This window comes from Rhinolophus sinicus, chromosome 8 (genome assembly GCF_057876585.1).
Source record: "Rhinolophus sinicus isolate RSI-liver-muscle chromosome 8, RSI-T2T, whole genome shotgun sequence".
NCBI classification, from domain to species: Eukaryota; Metazoa; Chordata; class Mammalia; order Chiroptera; family Rhinolophidae; genus Rhinolophus; species Rhinolophus sinicus.
In genome coordinates this window covers 62,289,378-62,305,133 of record NC_142508.1, presented here as the reverse complement: position 1 = coordinate 62,305,133, position 15,756 = coordinate 62,289,378, and the positions used below count along the sequence as shown (strand labels likewise).

The 15,756-nt window shown below is 35.7% G+C and overlaps 1 protein-coding gene and 1 long non-coding RNA gene across 14 annotated transcripts in view; one reads left to right on the top strand and one right to left on the bottom strand.

The window, feature by feature from the left end:
* LOC141567490 (uncharacterized) overlaps window positions 1-8,922 on the bottom strand; it is an 80,020-nt gene extending 71,098 nt beyond the window's left edge. Inside the window, exon 1 of the long non-coding RNA XR_012490139.2 lies at window positions 5,048-8,922. This is a non-coding gene — a long non-coding RNA (uncharacterized LOC141567490). The remainder of the gene's footprint in view (window positions 1-5,047) is intronic.
* Window positions 1-15,756, top strand: part of PMFBP1 (polyamine modulated factor 1 binding protein 1) — a 384,114-nt gene that overhangs the window by 140,574 nt on the left and 227,784 nt on the right. For 12 of the 13 annotated variants that reach the window (XR_016022045.1, XR_016022042.1, XR_016022037.1 and 9 more), the window contains exons 3-5: window positions 7,668-7,735; window positions 8,860-11,300; window positions 15,467-15,633. The gene's annotated coding sequence lies outside the window, so the exon portion shown is untranslated. The remainder of the gene's footprint in view (window positions 1-7,667; window positions 7,736-8,859; window positions 11,301-15,466; window positions 15,634-15,756) is intronic. The other variant, XR_016022038.1, reaches the window with a different exon arrangement.

The window sequence follows — 15,756 nt, the reverse complement described above, 5'->3', positions numbered from 1 at the left end:
GCTGCTGAAAGCCAAATGGAGCTTTCAGCATTCCAGTGCTGTGAAGACAAAATTGGAGTTCATGATTTGTCAAGGAAATGGGACCTAGGAGATGAGGTGAATGAGATATAACCTGAGCCTTACAAAGAATACAAGCTAGCTTTAAATCAACTTACTCTCTTAGTGGATTGAGGTGATCTGCCCTTGTTCCACCCTACTGCCTCTCAGATGATAGGGTACATTTTTTTCAGAGTAAGGTACCACCATCCAGAACCTCTAAAAATTCATGCATAATGTCTTGCATCCATTCAGTACTTTCCAGGAATATCAAGAAACAGGACTAGGCAGATTTACTGATGTGCCTGGGTATGTTTTTCTTCATATTTATCCTGGGATTGGGATTACCGTGGCTTAAGTTAAAGAAAGACATTATTTCTTAGAAGCAACAGTAAAACTGACAGCTGAGTTCTCAACAGAAGTGATGGAGGCCAAAGCCAATGGAATGGCATTCTTTAAAATGCTGGAAAAAAATAACTGCCAATCTAGAATTCTATACTCAGTGAAAATACCCTTCAGAACTGAAGATGAAATGTTATATATAGACAAGCAAAAACTGAGATAACTTAGGAGCAACAGACCTGATCTAAAAGCAATACCAAAGGGAGTTCTTTAGATAGAAGAAAAGTGATTACAGAAGGAAACACAGAAATGGAGGAAGGATCAAAGAGCAATGTGTAAGGTATATATGGTGGTAAGGCTGCATGAATCTTGACTGCACAATAAAAAGTGACAAAATCTTGTGAAGTTTAAAATATATGAACAATAAAATAAATGTTAACAATCACATAAAAGGTGGCAGGAATAAACAAAATGAGACTAAGGTTTTCTATTGTCTGAGAAGTGGTAAAAGTACTAATTTGTAGTAAATAGTCTGTAGTAAGTCATGTTATAATATTTAGGGCTACAATAGTAAAATAATGTATGTCTAACAAGTTAATAAAAAGAAAATTAAATAAGAAAAATATGTGATCAAGCTTAAGAAATGCAAAAATGGAGTGAAAACATAAATCAGGTAGAACAAATAGGAAACAAATAATAAGGTGATATGTATATAATTTTAAATATATCAGTAATTACATTAAATATAAATTGACTCAATTCTCCAGTTAAAAGAAAATTGTCAGATTGGATAAAGACAAAATCTAAAAACCAGAAAAAGTTGAAAGTAACAAAATGAAATATAAGCCAACTATATAAAAATCTAACTAGAACAATCTAATCTATATGAACATTAGACAAAGTAGATTTTAAGGCAAGAAATAAAGATGTATATGGAATAATTATTAAAAGGTCAGTCCAACAAATATAATCATTCTTAATTTGTGTGCATTTAATAACATAGCCACAAAATATGTATATGTACCAAAATTTACAAAACTGAAAAAGTATGTACACAAATTCACATGATGGTGTAAGACTTTAACATACCTCTCTTGTGGTAACCAATAAAACAAGAACACAAGCAGACAAAAAAAATCAGTAAGAATGTAGGTGCACTAAAAATCATAATTATCTAATGTAACTTAGTTATATGTAGGACATTGCTCCTAACAATAGCAGGATTCATTATTTTCAAGTGGACATTTACCAAAATTGACCAAAAACAAATCTCAAAAATTTAGATCATTCATAATAGACTATGACCACAGAGATCTAGAAAGCAATAACAAGAAGCTAAAAGTAAATAAGATACTGAAAAATTTTGTGAACCCCCAAAGGTGTGGCATTTAAGCCATATACTTTTAAATAAACTATAGACTAAAGAGAAAAGTATGATGTAAATTAAAAAATATTTTGAACCAAATGATAATGAAAATATAACAAATGAAAACGTGGGGGTTATATCTAAAGCTATGCTTAAAGGAAAATGTATAGCCTTTAAATGAATGTTTAAAAAGAAAAAAAGTCTGAAAAATCAATGATCTAAATATATTCTCAAGAAATTAGAAATAGAATAGGCAAGGAAAACCAAAGAAAACAATAAGAACAGAAAATAACTAGACAGAAATCAACAGTGTAATACAGGAAATCAACAACAGCAAAATATGCTCAAGTACACATGGAATTTCAAAAAGATAGACTACATGTTGGGCTCTGAGTTGAAATTATACAGAATATAGTTTCTGAACACAGTGATATTAAATTAGAAATTTATAGTAATAAGATACCAAGAAAATAACTGAATATTTGGAAATTAAACAACACACTTCTAAATAACATGTGTCCAAGAAGAAATTACTAGAGAAAATTATTTTAAATCTCAAATAAATGATAACAAATACACATCCTATGAAAGTATGCGGGGATACAACTAAAGCAGTCTTTAGAGGGAGATGTATAGCGCTACACAGAAGAAGAAAAGTATAAAATTATCTAAGATTTGTCCTTGTGAATCTAGATAAAGAGAAGTAATTAAACCCAAAGTAAGTAAAAGAAAGGAAATTAAGAGTAGAAATCAAAAGAAAGTCATACAGAAGTTGGTTCTTTGGAAAGATTAATAAAATTGATTTTTAAAAGACTGATCCAGAAAAAAAGAAACACAAATCACCAATATCACAATTGAAAGAGGGAACATTACTAAAGATTTTACAGACAAAAATAGAATAATAATAGGATATTATGAACAACTTTGTTCCAACTAATTGATAACTAAGATGAAATGGAAAAATTCCCTGAAAAACACAGCTTAACAAAATTGACAAAGGAAACTGAAAATCTGAGTAGTTCTTGATCATTTTCTTAAATATCGAATTTATAATTGTAAAATCGCCCACAGTTTTTAGGTCTGATAGTTTCACTGGTATATTCTATCCAACATTTAAGACCAAAATAGTAACAATCTTACACAAACTTTTTCAGAGTATAGAGGAGGAGGATACTCTCCAATTTATTCCATAAAGCCAGCAAGACCCTATTAACAATAACTAACAAAGTCATTTCAAGAAACCAAAATTATAGATCAATATCTCTCGTGAACACGGATTCAAAAATTCTTAACCAAATATTAGCAAGTCAAATCAGCAGATAAATACATCAGTGCAAGTGGGGTTTGTCCCAGGATTGCAAGGTTGGTTTAACATACGAAAAATCAGTAATTGTAATTCATTGTGCTAACCACTTTTGAGCAGTTATTGGTTTCAGTGAAGGTATGAAAGGCATTTGACAAAATTTAACAACTATTCATGATTTTTAAAACAATCTTAGCAACAAGGAATAGAAGGAAACCTCATTAACTTAATAAAAGGCTTCTTTCTTAGTGATGAGAAACTGAATTCTTTCTCCCCTATGTTCAGGAACAAGGTAATGATACCCCGTAAGATTGGAAACAAGGCAAAAATGTTTACTCTCAGCACTCACCACCTTTAGTCAACATTGTACTAGATATCCTCATCAATAAAATAAAACAAACTAAAGACAAAAATTAATGGATGTGATTACTGGAAATGAAGATTTTAAGCTTTCTATTCAAAGATGAAATAACTGCACTTGCAGAAAATTCTAAGGAATCTTTTTTAAAATCTGTAAATTTTTTTGCGTAATCTTTTTACCATTTGTGTAAAAATGGGGGGCAAAATATATTAATATCTTATTAATATCTGGGTATAATATACTAGTATTTAGAGGGGTAAACAAGACACTAGTAACAGTGAAGACCAATTTAGGGGTGAGGTTAGACACTCATGGCTAGACTAGGGGCAGGCAGGAAACTTTGCTTTCTACATCATTTAAATTATTGGCACTTAAAAATAGTTAATGTGTTACCTATTCAAAAATATAACTTATTTTTTTAAAAAACAGATTGAAAGTCGGCATTACCTGGTCAATGTAGTAAATAATGATCACCTCTTAGTTACCACAGCCCTGTAGACCAACCAGGGTAGAACCCTCGTATCAAACTGTAGATATCATGCAACATGGTTATTATCTCAGAATTGCACATATATTTTTAAACGAACCCTTTCATGGGTCTATTATGAACTGCATTTATATGAGCTGTAGTTTGACTTTTGATTATTGATAATTCACAATCTATCCACCATGGATACCTATTTATTGTTTTCTCACTAAACCTTTTACCTGCATCGCTACTTAGTAGTAGCAGTAATGATTGAATGTTATTTCCTTTTCCTTATTTCTCGAAAATACTAACCAATACCCTGAAATAATAATAATAATAATAATAGTATAGCAACAATAAAATATTATTTACTGCTTGTTATATACAAATACTGTGCTAAATTCTTTACATACATTGTTTCAATATTTAACAGCCATAATTCTGTCAACTAGGATCGAAAAGATAAGAGGTTAAAGGCATGAATCAGATTCAGATTAAATAGCCATTCTCCACATAATCATTAATTCATTGTACTCTACAGTTTGGTACACTACCAGTTGAGAATTGTATAACGTGTGTGTGTGTGTGTGTATTATAATGGAGACTCATAAATGGAAGTTTTGGAGACTAATAGGTAAAGAGCAGCAGAATTTAGGACATGCTTACATGCTCATGTATAGTGACCAGTTCCAGTTCAGTATTATGCCATCAAGTAGAAATTTGTGCAGGTATACAGACCAGAGCAAAACTATCTTTGTCTTTCGGCAATTTAAACAGAAGTACAAAATTTTTTAACCTGAGTTATTAAAGTAATTTGAACTGTGTCCACCTGACCAAGGGAAGTAATGAGATCTCTTTCTTTCTGACTGCTGCTTCTTGCTTTGGTTTTCTTTATTAATCCTGTGAGGCCCTTAGTAATATTCCAAATATTTTATCAGTCCTGAATTTACCCAATAGGCTTATTCACCATTTGTTCATCTCTACTCCTCGTCAACATGCACTACCCACGCTAATTTCAACATTCTGAAAATGTTAGAAAACCACACTATCTTTACCCTAAGAATTACCCGGTGCGAACATTATCAGGCCTGTGTAAGCACCGGACCATTCCATCTGCTCTTTAGCAACATACACTATGATAGCCCCAAGAATTCCCTCTGTCACAAATACCTGGACCAGGACGCACTCTACTGCATCCCCAAGTTAGGAGTAGCTGTGCTTTTGTCTTCCGAGCTGCAGACAGCTGGAGGGGAGAGGCATCAAATTGTCGCTGCTTTCCTCAGCCTCAGACCTAGACGGGCCTGTCTCGGTGCTCATCTTGGTAAAACCCTGCTAGCTCCATGAAACAAGAGCCCCAGCCTGAGACTAACGAAGCACAGGTGGTTGCCGAAAACCTCCTCTACCACAAAATACTATGCTGTGGCTCTGAATAGACTCCTCTTCATATATTCTCTCTTCTCCCCTCCCTTCCATATGCATGCCCTCGTCTAGTTCCAGTTTCCATTAGAAATGCTATTTGGGTAGCAAATTTCTCAAATTGGATCCATCTCGATGCTGCCATGCAAAGAAAACACATCTGTCTGACTCTTCATTTAAAATAAGGAAAAAATTGAAATAGCGAAATGCTGTAGTCGCTCTGAGCTATTTCCTAATGAACCAGTTTGTCCCATGAGCTGTAGTGAGGAGCCTCTTCTTGGTGAGAACTCTGTGTGCATATTAATATCATGCATGTCTTCCATGTGACTCCTTCTGACTTGCCCTCACCCTCCTTTGAATTCATTTAAATAAAAATAATTTATGTGGACATTCCTTCAGTCAGGATTTTCTCTTCCCCTTTCTTAAAGACATCCATAATATTTCGTTGATGCTTTCCATCCAAACTGAGTCGTTATGCTTTTGCATATCATTAGGGCTTTATAAAGAACAACAGCGACATCTGCATGTGTCGCAGTGCCAAGGAGACGGGAAAAATATGGAAAACAAACTCTGTACTGGCTTGGAGGCAGTCTGGCTCTCTGTCTCCCCAGCAGCCCCTGCCACCACCATGGGCAGGAGTAATTGTACAGTGTAATCACATCATGCCTCATCTGAATATTCATAGCAGAGACAAAGCTTTGGAGGGTAAGGGAGGAGTGGGAATAATTTAAATATAAAACAGCATGTCATTTCCAAATCAAGTTGTGCCAGTTAGACTGCACCAGGATTCAATATTAAATCAACATTGTTTTACAGTTTGGAAATTGGAAGTGAAGAAGAACACAGAGGAGAAAAGAGACTCGATAAAGAAGGGGTGGCATTATATTCTCATTCTTGACTGAGGAAAAACAAAACAAGACAACAACAACAACAGCGCCAAAATGAAAAAAGTGATATTTGAAGTGTCACCCACAATGGCTACCCAGCTGCTATTTTACCAGGAATGAAATAGCCTATTGACGGAGCTTTAAAAGCTCCCAATTAGTATGTTGTTCATGTATTAGATCTACAAAGAACTCACTGTATTCCTTCTGTCCCCACAAATCCCCCCAATACACACATATTCCCTAACCACCACCTTTCTTCCTGTCGGGTGCAGAGGAAAAAAGATCAGAACTACAAAATAATTGACTAATCGCTTCAAAAGTGACAGCATCCCTCTTCAAAAAGCAATGACAAAAACAAACACATACAAAAAGGTGACTGTGCATTAATGAAGGGATAAATTACCGATGTCTTCTTCATTCTCTTTAGTTCATTACCCCCCAAAAGAAACAAGTGTAATCCACATGTTAATATTTCTTGTCTTCGTTTTCTTTTATTTTAATATGAGGCTCTTTATTATTTTTGTGTGTGTGTTGGTATTTGTAGAAGCCTCTGCCACTGCATTCCCCAAAGAGCTACTAGTTTCAACCCACTGGAGTTTATATTCCTTTAATTGTCTAGTGCAGGAACATTCTGCTGTTTTTAAAAATATACCGCTCTGCAGGAATTAGAAGAATCCAAGGTTGTATCCAACTTCAAAGGTTTCCGAATCATAATGCTTTTAGCAAAAGTAGAAGACAGATCATGGAACAAGTCCCTGTTTGAAGATAAGCATCATAGGGACCTTTTTTTCTTCCTTCTCTCCCCAACTTTGTACTCCTGGCTCTGAATGCCCCTGCTAACACGGTTTAATGATATGCAAATGAAATATGCATAAAACCATTCTACTGTATGATGATTAAACACTGGAGACATTAACAGCAGAGGCTTCACTCTTTGTAATAATCCTTCCCGACCATCCACTTTGATTGCGGAGTTATGGAAACCCATAGCAGTTGGCAGAGAGTAAAAGAGAGAGAGAAGGAAGGAAAGATGCAGGGACACATCACCCATCTCGGTGCTTCTCCCACTCCAGGAGAGGTCTCCCCCCTTTGTACTGCGTTCCTATTGCTGTCTTTTGTAATCCATCCATGCAGTCGCACCAGAGCGATTAACGGGGGGGAAAAAAACCTCTTTTCTCTTAATGTTTCAAAGCTCATTAGCCAAACGATTATTCCTCATTAACAGCGAAAGCTCATTCATTAAAAGGAAGAATATGCCCAAAAGATGCCAGCGCGGTTAATCCTGCATCCGTACTGGGCTGTAAATCCCATACTACTTGTATATTCCATGCGAAAGGGACACGCGCCAATCCACATTTTTTTAAAAAAAGAAAGAATAAGAAAACAGTTTGTGTGTTTTGTAAAATCCACAAGAGCAGCAATTAATATTCCCATTGAATGACTTTATTTATTTATTTTTTTTTTTGGTCTCTCCCTTTTGTTTCCAGCGCCTGCCCCTGGCTCAGCGCCCGGTGCCAACAGAACACCTTTCAGGATCCACAGCAACGCAGACAACGTAAGTACCAGCCGTTTCCTGAAACCCTTTTTCAGATTTTTTTTTTTCAAACAACCACCTAAAACCTAGAGAGAGACCAGCCTCTTTCCCCTTCTTCTCCCCTGCGTTATGCCACCAGGGTTTCCTAAGTAGCACCTTCCAAATCCCTCTGCCTTCAAGTTTGTGCATGTCTGTGTGGCATCCCTCCTCCTCCTTCACTCCCATAGTGGATCTTGTAAAAGGGCTCCAGATCGGCCCCATTCATCTCCCTGGTGATAGCAGTGAATGTAGATCAATCTCTGACTGCCTGCTTGCTGCTGGAGTATGATTTTTGTTTTGTCTTCTGTGTGTACCTGGGTCAAAAAGTAGGATGTGTGCACACACATACATGCACATACACACATTTCCTTCTCTCTCCGTCTGTCTTCCTCTCCTTTTTCTCACACATGCATACATCCCACATATGTGTGTATATGCATAAACATATACACCTATATACATGCCCATACCTGTAATACAAAAATATATACATATCTAAACATTTAATTTGTCTGAAAATATGTGTATGTATATACACATACAACCTTACACATGTGTCTCTATGCAATCAATAGGTGCCTATCTTTTAATTTATACCCATCTATATCTCCATTTAAATATTCCCTCTCTTCTCCCAGCAGAAGCTGTGTGCAATTGCAATCCAGGATTGTACAAGCGATAATCTTTCCTTATGATTTCTATTTGTAGACCTTTATGTTTCCTTCTCTGCCTTCTTCCGAGCTGTAGAACTGGCATCTTTCCCTGAGGTTTTCCGAATGGCAAGTGGCACCGGCTGTGGCATGTATTCAAGCCGCTTCCTGTGGCATTTCTCTTCCGATGTCTGCTTTTTCTCTTTGTTTGTTGTTGACTAGGCTGAATGGTGTTTTTTTAAGTTAATTATAAACGAAGTTGAATAGCAAACAAGCCAACAGCTTGCCAAAAAAAAAATAATAATAATAGCCCCACACAAGCGCCTTCTGCTGCAACAGATGCCCAGATCACCCCTGGCACGGGCAAACGGGTACACGGTTTTGGTGGTGGTTAATTTTTTCTGTTTGTTGCTGTATTTGTTGTTTGTTTTCCTTGTTTCTTTTTTATTTTTCAAGGAGTCCAGGATCCCGGCCTCTGCTTGGAACGGAACAGTGTCATGGCGGAGACGACGGCCTTTGTCTTGCTGGGTGTGAAAGCATCCGCCGTGCTGGCTCCACTGCAGCAGAATCAAGTTTAAAGGAAAAAAGTGATTAAAGTCAGCTTTGTGCCTCTTTGGTGTGGAAGACCCCCAAACCCCAAATAGCCGAGTCCCTGGGTCCGGGGAAGGGCTCATAGTTGGAGCAGCCTAGGCTGTAATCCTGGCACTTGCGCCTTCGGTTGCTGCTTGCTGTTCGCTCCTGGGGGTCTGGATAATCTCCCCTGGCTTTACCGCACTGTCTGGCCCGCATACAGGGCCCCGGTAACATATACCCGCTGCTGCTATCACACGAAACTGTGGCGTTGCCCCTGAATGGATGGCACTGTGCCAACTCTTCTGCCATCCGCCCTTGCTGCTTTTTTCTTTCCTCCCTCCCTCCCTCCCCTTCTTCTCCTCCTCCCGTCGACTTGACGTTAATTAACACACGGGTTAATTGATTTTAAAAGCCGAAGAATTACAGTTAACTTTTCCCACAGGGTACAGACGCCAGCCGCTTGGCATACTCTGCCTTTCGCACTGGTGCAGGGGGGCAGGGAAAGCCCGCAGCAAAACTAGCAACTGCTGAGGGCATGTTGCCTGCTCATTGGAGTAGAGCCGATAGAAGTCGACGTGGTACTGTCAGCCTTACAGTATATTTAGCCTTCCTATATTTTTAAAAATAATCAAAGCACAACCCTGTCTTTATTCCTCTCCCTTCCTCTTCTAAAACAGGAAAACCCTTCAGAAGTTCTTCTGGGGGGAAAAAATCCCTCCCCTCAGCCCATATATCTCACCCATAATATACTTTTTTCCAATAATAAGAAAATAACTGGTGCTTTTTTTTTTTTTTTAAGTTACAAGGAGGAAGGCTACCCCTTCCCTAAATATCATAGGCAAAGGAGACTTTTTTTTTTTTTAAAGAAAATGTTCCATAGTTTCTTTATTTTATTGTGTTTCTATTCCCCTTGACTCAGATGGGTTATTTATGGTGAAGTATTTCAATAACAAAGTAGGTACATTGTAATTAAGAACAAAATTCATATGAAAGCTTTTGTTTTTTTGCTTATATGTGTATAGATTTTTGCTTTCAGTCCCTTTCACCCCAATCCCCTGTAGAAATGAAAGCAATTGATGTTATAGTTGGGAAGGAGATAGGCAAGGCTGGGAACTTGATGCTTTCACCTTTGCATGCTTTCATTTTATTTCATTTTGTTTTTTAAAAGCAGGCAGCAAGTGAAGCGACAAGAGGAATCCATTATGCAAATCATGTCACTTTGCATAATGTCTCATGACTGGAATATGCAAATGAGCGGTATAATTTATGAGTGCCAGTGTCTGTCTAAAAAGTGTTTCACATAATTTACAAAGTGAGCCTGAGAGACATGGGAAAGGCAGCTCTTCCAACTCCACTGCCAGGAAATCTCTGTATTTTCTCCTACAAGTGCTCCCTAGTAATATTGTCAAGAGCTATTTAAAAGAAATTAAGTTTCCAAATGTTCATGAAAAATGAAGATTTTCCTCTCACGCCCTTCACCCAAATCCTTTGCCTAAAAGTTTGCAAGAAACTATCACACTCTAAAGCATTCATTTACTCTAATTTACATGTATTACTCTAAGACATTCCTTGCTTTAGAAAGGAAAATGTATACACAAATATCAAGTTTACGTCAAGTAACTTTTCTAAAAATTAATGGTTTAGAGTATAATAGTTTCTTGCAAACTTTTAGGCAAAGAATTTGGGTGTTGTCTGGCTCTCTGAAGGCAGAAAAAAGGAATTCCTCATTTTGGTTGGTTTTGTGTGTTCCCTTCTGCGTGCAACATTTTATAAATTATAGTCTTTTGAGTGTATTATTAGGTATGTAATATGGAAGACTCATGCATTCAATATTTTTCTGAAGGTATAAGTCTGCTTTCAGAGAAGTCTTCAAAAGAGAAATGCCATTCAATAAAAACCAAGTTTTAGTTAAGTCCGCTTAGTTGGCCATTCCGTGTGTCATTTTGATAACTTTTTTGAGTAGATAATTGTGAACCTTTTGAGAAGTCGTAACATTTTTGATAATCTGACTTAATCTGGCCTTATTTTTTATTTCAATCACAGTAAATTCTGTGAAAGAGAGGTACAACGAGCATGCCATGAAAGTGTACACCAGGGGGACCTGATCTTGGAAGGCATGTTAGAAAGGCTTCCTAAAGAAAGTTCAAAGTGATTCAGAAAGTTGAAAAGAAAGTAGACAAAAAGAAGGAGGAAGTATTTTCCATGTAGAGAATATGTTCAGTAAATCCTGAGGCAAGATCATGGCTGCTTGGAAGAACTAAAAACCAGTGTGACCACAAATATAAACAATGGGTCATTGGCTCATACAGGGAACAGATTGAGAGGTAAGCATGTAAAAAGGTAACTTATTCATTATCTAAATTTATTTACTGGTGCTTAGTCTCTTATGTCGTTAATTGTATACACATGTATTTACATGTGCTTAATGAAGTTCATATTGAGAACTACTTATGATTATAGTACTTCTTATAAAATAATTATTGATTTTTCAAACTGACACATTGAAACATCAGGTATGTGAATCTAACTTTATGTGACATATTCCCTCTTTTTTGCAAAGTTATATTTTCAAAAAGTTACTAATCATTTCACGAAATAAAAATAAGAAGAATACTCCATCCAACAAGAGCAGACTACAAATTCTTTTCAAGGACACTCGGAACATTCACAAAGACCATTTTCTCGTCCATTAAAAAAAACAAAAAAAAAACAACAAAAAAAAACCTCAACAAATTTAAAAGTATTCAATTCAGGCAAAATATATTCTCTGACAACAAATAAACTGAACTAGTAATCAGTAACAGAAAGATATCTGGAAATTCCCAAAATTTTGGAAATTAAATATATTTCTAAATAACACATGGGTCAAAGAGGCAGTCACAGGGAAATTAGAAAATGTTTTTAACTGAATGGCAATGAAAACACATTACAAAATTTATAAGATACAGCTAAAGAAGCATTTACAGAGAAATAAACCTAATGCCTTATTTTAGAAACGAAAAAATTTTTGAATCAATAATCTGTGTCTTAAGAAAACAAATTATAATAAAACCAAAATAAGAAGGAAGGAAACAATAAAGACAGAAGCATAAACCAATGAAATTAAAAACAGTAGGGAAATAAAAAAATAATAAAAACTTTAAAAAGACAAAAAGAAAACAGTAGGGAAAATCAGTATATCCAAAAGTTGGTTCTTTCCAAAGAATACAAAAAATAGATAAACATCTAGCCAGACTGAACAACAAAAAAATGTGAGTAGGCACAAATTATCACAACCAGGAATGAAAGAGGGTACATCACTAAAGATCTGCCAGATATTAAATGGATAATAAGGGATAAGTAAATAACAACTTTATCAAAAATTTGATAACCTAAATGAAATCGAAAAATTCCTTGAAAGACAAAGTACCAATATTCATTCAAGAAGAAATAACCTAAATAGTTGTATGTCTATTAAAGAAACTGAATTTGTAGTTAAAATATCTTTCTATAAAGAAAATACCCAGCCAAGATGACTGGCAAGTTCCACGAACATTTAAGGAAGAAATCATGCCAGTCCTGAACAGTCTCTTTTAGGAAATAGAAAAGGAAGGAACACTTTCCAACTCATTTTATGAGGTCAGCATTACTCTGATGACAAAACCAAAGGCAATACAAGAGCAGAGAACTACAGACCAATAACGCTCATAAACATAAACACAAAAACCCTTAACAAAATATTAGCAAGGTGAATAACATGTAAAAAGAATGATACATCGTTACCAAATCAGGTTTATTCCAAGAATGAAAGGTTGGTTCAACATTCTAAAATCAATTTGATTCATCAGATTTTTTTTGAGTCTTCAATTCAATGGATTTAGAAAAATGTGACTCACAGTAATCAAAACAGTGTGATAATGATATAAGGATAGACTTAAAAGATTAGTGGAACAGAATAGAAAGCCCAGAAATAGACACACAATTATTTGGCAAAGGGTCAAAGACAATCCAACCAAGAGAGAATAGTCTTTTTAATACATGGTTCTGAAGCCAAGTAAATAAATATCTTTACCCATACTTCACTTATACAAATATTAATTTTACATGGGTATTGGAACAAAATAAAAAACCTAACACTATGAAAGTTCTTGAAGAAAATACAAGATAAAATCTTTGTGACCTTAGGCTATGCAAGAGATTTTATACATAGCAGAGAAAGAACCTGAACCATAAATGAAAAAGATAAGTTTGACTTTGGCAAAATTGAAAGCGTTTGCTATTTCAGTGACACTGTTAAATAAATGAAAGAACAGGCTACAGACTGGGACAACATTTTGCCACCCATAGTGAGGAGAAAAATTGATCAATCTAAATCCAACCAACAATGACACAGAAGGTAGGATTAGTAGATGAAGACATTAAAACAGCTATCACAACTGAATTCCAGATATTCAAGAAGCTAGAATAAATCAGGAGCATGTTAAATAGAGATGTGAAATATAAAAAAAAAATACTCTAATTGAAATTGTGAGACTAAAACTATCTGAAATGAAGAATGCCATGGCAGGAAGGTAGCAACAGATTTGATATTCCAAAGAAAAGATTGGTCAAATTTAAAGACATATAAATAGAAACTATCCAAATGACACACAGAAAGAAAAGTAACAGAAAAATAATGAACAGGGAATCAATGATTTGTGGGACAATTTCACGTGACCTATTATATGTGTAATTGAAACCCTTGAAGGACAAATAGGAGAGGGACAAAAAATATATTCAAAGAAATAGCTGAAATTTTCCCAAATTTGGTGAAAAGTATGAACCAATAGGTCCAACTATCTCAATGAAACTCAAGCACAAGAAACACAAAGAAAATTACATTAAGATACATCATAATCAGGTTGCTTAAAGTCATTGAAAAGCAGAATGTTTGTAAAGCAACAGGAGAAAAGAAGATACCACGTACAGAGGAACAAAGATGAAAATGACAGCAGATTTCTCATTGTAATCAATGCAAGACAGAAGACATTGGAAACCCTTTGAAGTATTGAAAGAAAAAAAGTTAAACTGAAATTCTATAAACAGCAAAAATATCTTTCAAGAGCAAGGGTGAAATACAAAGGCTTTCAGATGTACAAAAACTGAAAGAATTTATCATTAGCAGACCTACACTAAAAAGAAAATGTTAAGGGAAACTCTTCAGACAAATGGAAAATGATGAAAAGCCTTGGAAATGGTAATTACGTTGGTAAATTTTTACAGTTCTTTCATTTAAATGTATTTAAAAGTAATTGTCTATTTGAAGCAAAAATAATAACAGTGTATTTTTTATAACATGGAAAAGCAAAATCCATGACAACAGTATCACAAAATCTATGAAAGAAAATGTGCAGAAATAAAAGAACTTTGTAATAAAGTTTTTATACTATAAGTGGTATAATACTACTTGAAGGTAGACTATAAGTTAAAATTATATACTATAAATCCCCGAAAGTAATAAAATGACAAACAGTTATAGTTAATAAGCTAGCAAAAGAGAAAATGGAATTATCAAAAATGCCTAATTAATCCAAAACAAATAGCAAGATAAATAGACCTAAACATCATCTTCAGTAATCACATTAAGTGTAAATGGCCTATGGCCTAAATACTCTAAAGGGCAGAGATTGTCAGATTGTATAGAGAACAGCAAGACCCAAATATATGCTGTGTACAACAAAACCACTTAAAATGTAAATAGTTAAATGTTAAAGGATGGGAATAGATATACCATATTAACACTAATCAAATGAAACTGAAGTGGATAGGCTGTATTAATATAAGACAGTATATTTCAGAGCTCATTAAACAAGATCCCAGCAAGATGAAGTCAGCCACTACCATATTCTCTTGCTGTCTGTGGCCACAAGTTAACCCTAGCTTCTCTTTCAACTGATGGATTCTGGATCTGAGAACTGGCTCTGGTCTAGAAACTGAGCAAGGGATTATAGTTTTTCATTGAAGTAGCTGATTTCATCTCTCTGCTCATCCAATCTTGGTCTCTTTTGAATATATTTATACGCACGCGCACACACACTGACTGCCCGTCTAGCCTCTAGTAACATCAAGTTCTATGAGCCAGCTCCATAAATCCTTACTGGGCAAGCACCCCCTGGCTGCCATTCGAAACTTGCTGCCTGTCGTAGTACTTATTTCCACCTTTTCCCTGATAATTAAGTGCTACCACATAATCTCTGGTAGTCCTGTGTCTGAACCACATTTATAGAAGGGATCCCATTTCTGTCACACTGTCACCTTTAAAGTCCCTAACTACGGAGGACAGTCACTACTAAGCTGCTCTGTGATGCTGGTAAATGAAGCATCTTCCAAATCCTTCCGGAACACAGTGAGCTAGGCTTTTGGTGTTATATAACATGTCCACTCCAGCAGACCCACTTCCCTGAGGTTTTTATTGCTTCCTGAATAGTTTATCCCACCAGTTATTATATCTCTATTTAATTGCTCTTTTCAGGTTTCCAAGAACCACCTCATCAGTGTATTAAAAGCTGACTCCAAGGACGCTTGTCAGGGTATTGTCTGAATCATGGAAAAGTTCCCCCGTTAAGCAGCTTTGCATTCCACTTCCATGGTCCTTCACCCTTAGCATCTACTCCCAGGCATATTCTGCCAGTGTCTACGGTACGTATTAGCCAAATGCTGCCACTCTCTTTTGCCATTAAATTTCTCTCCTCCTGTAGCAGGCCCAAGATTTTTCCCCAGTGGGGCCATGCTGAGATTTGACTAGTTATTGCTCTGGTGCCA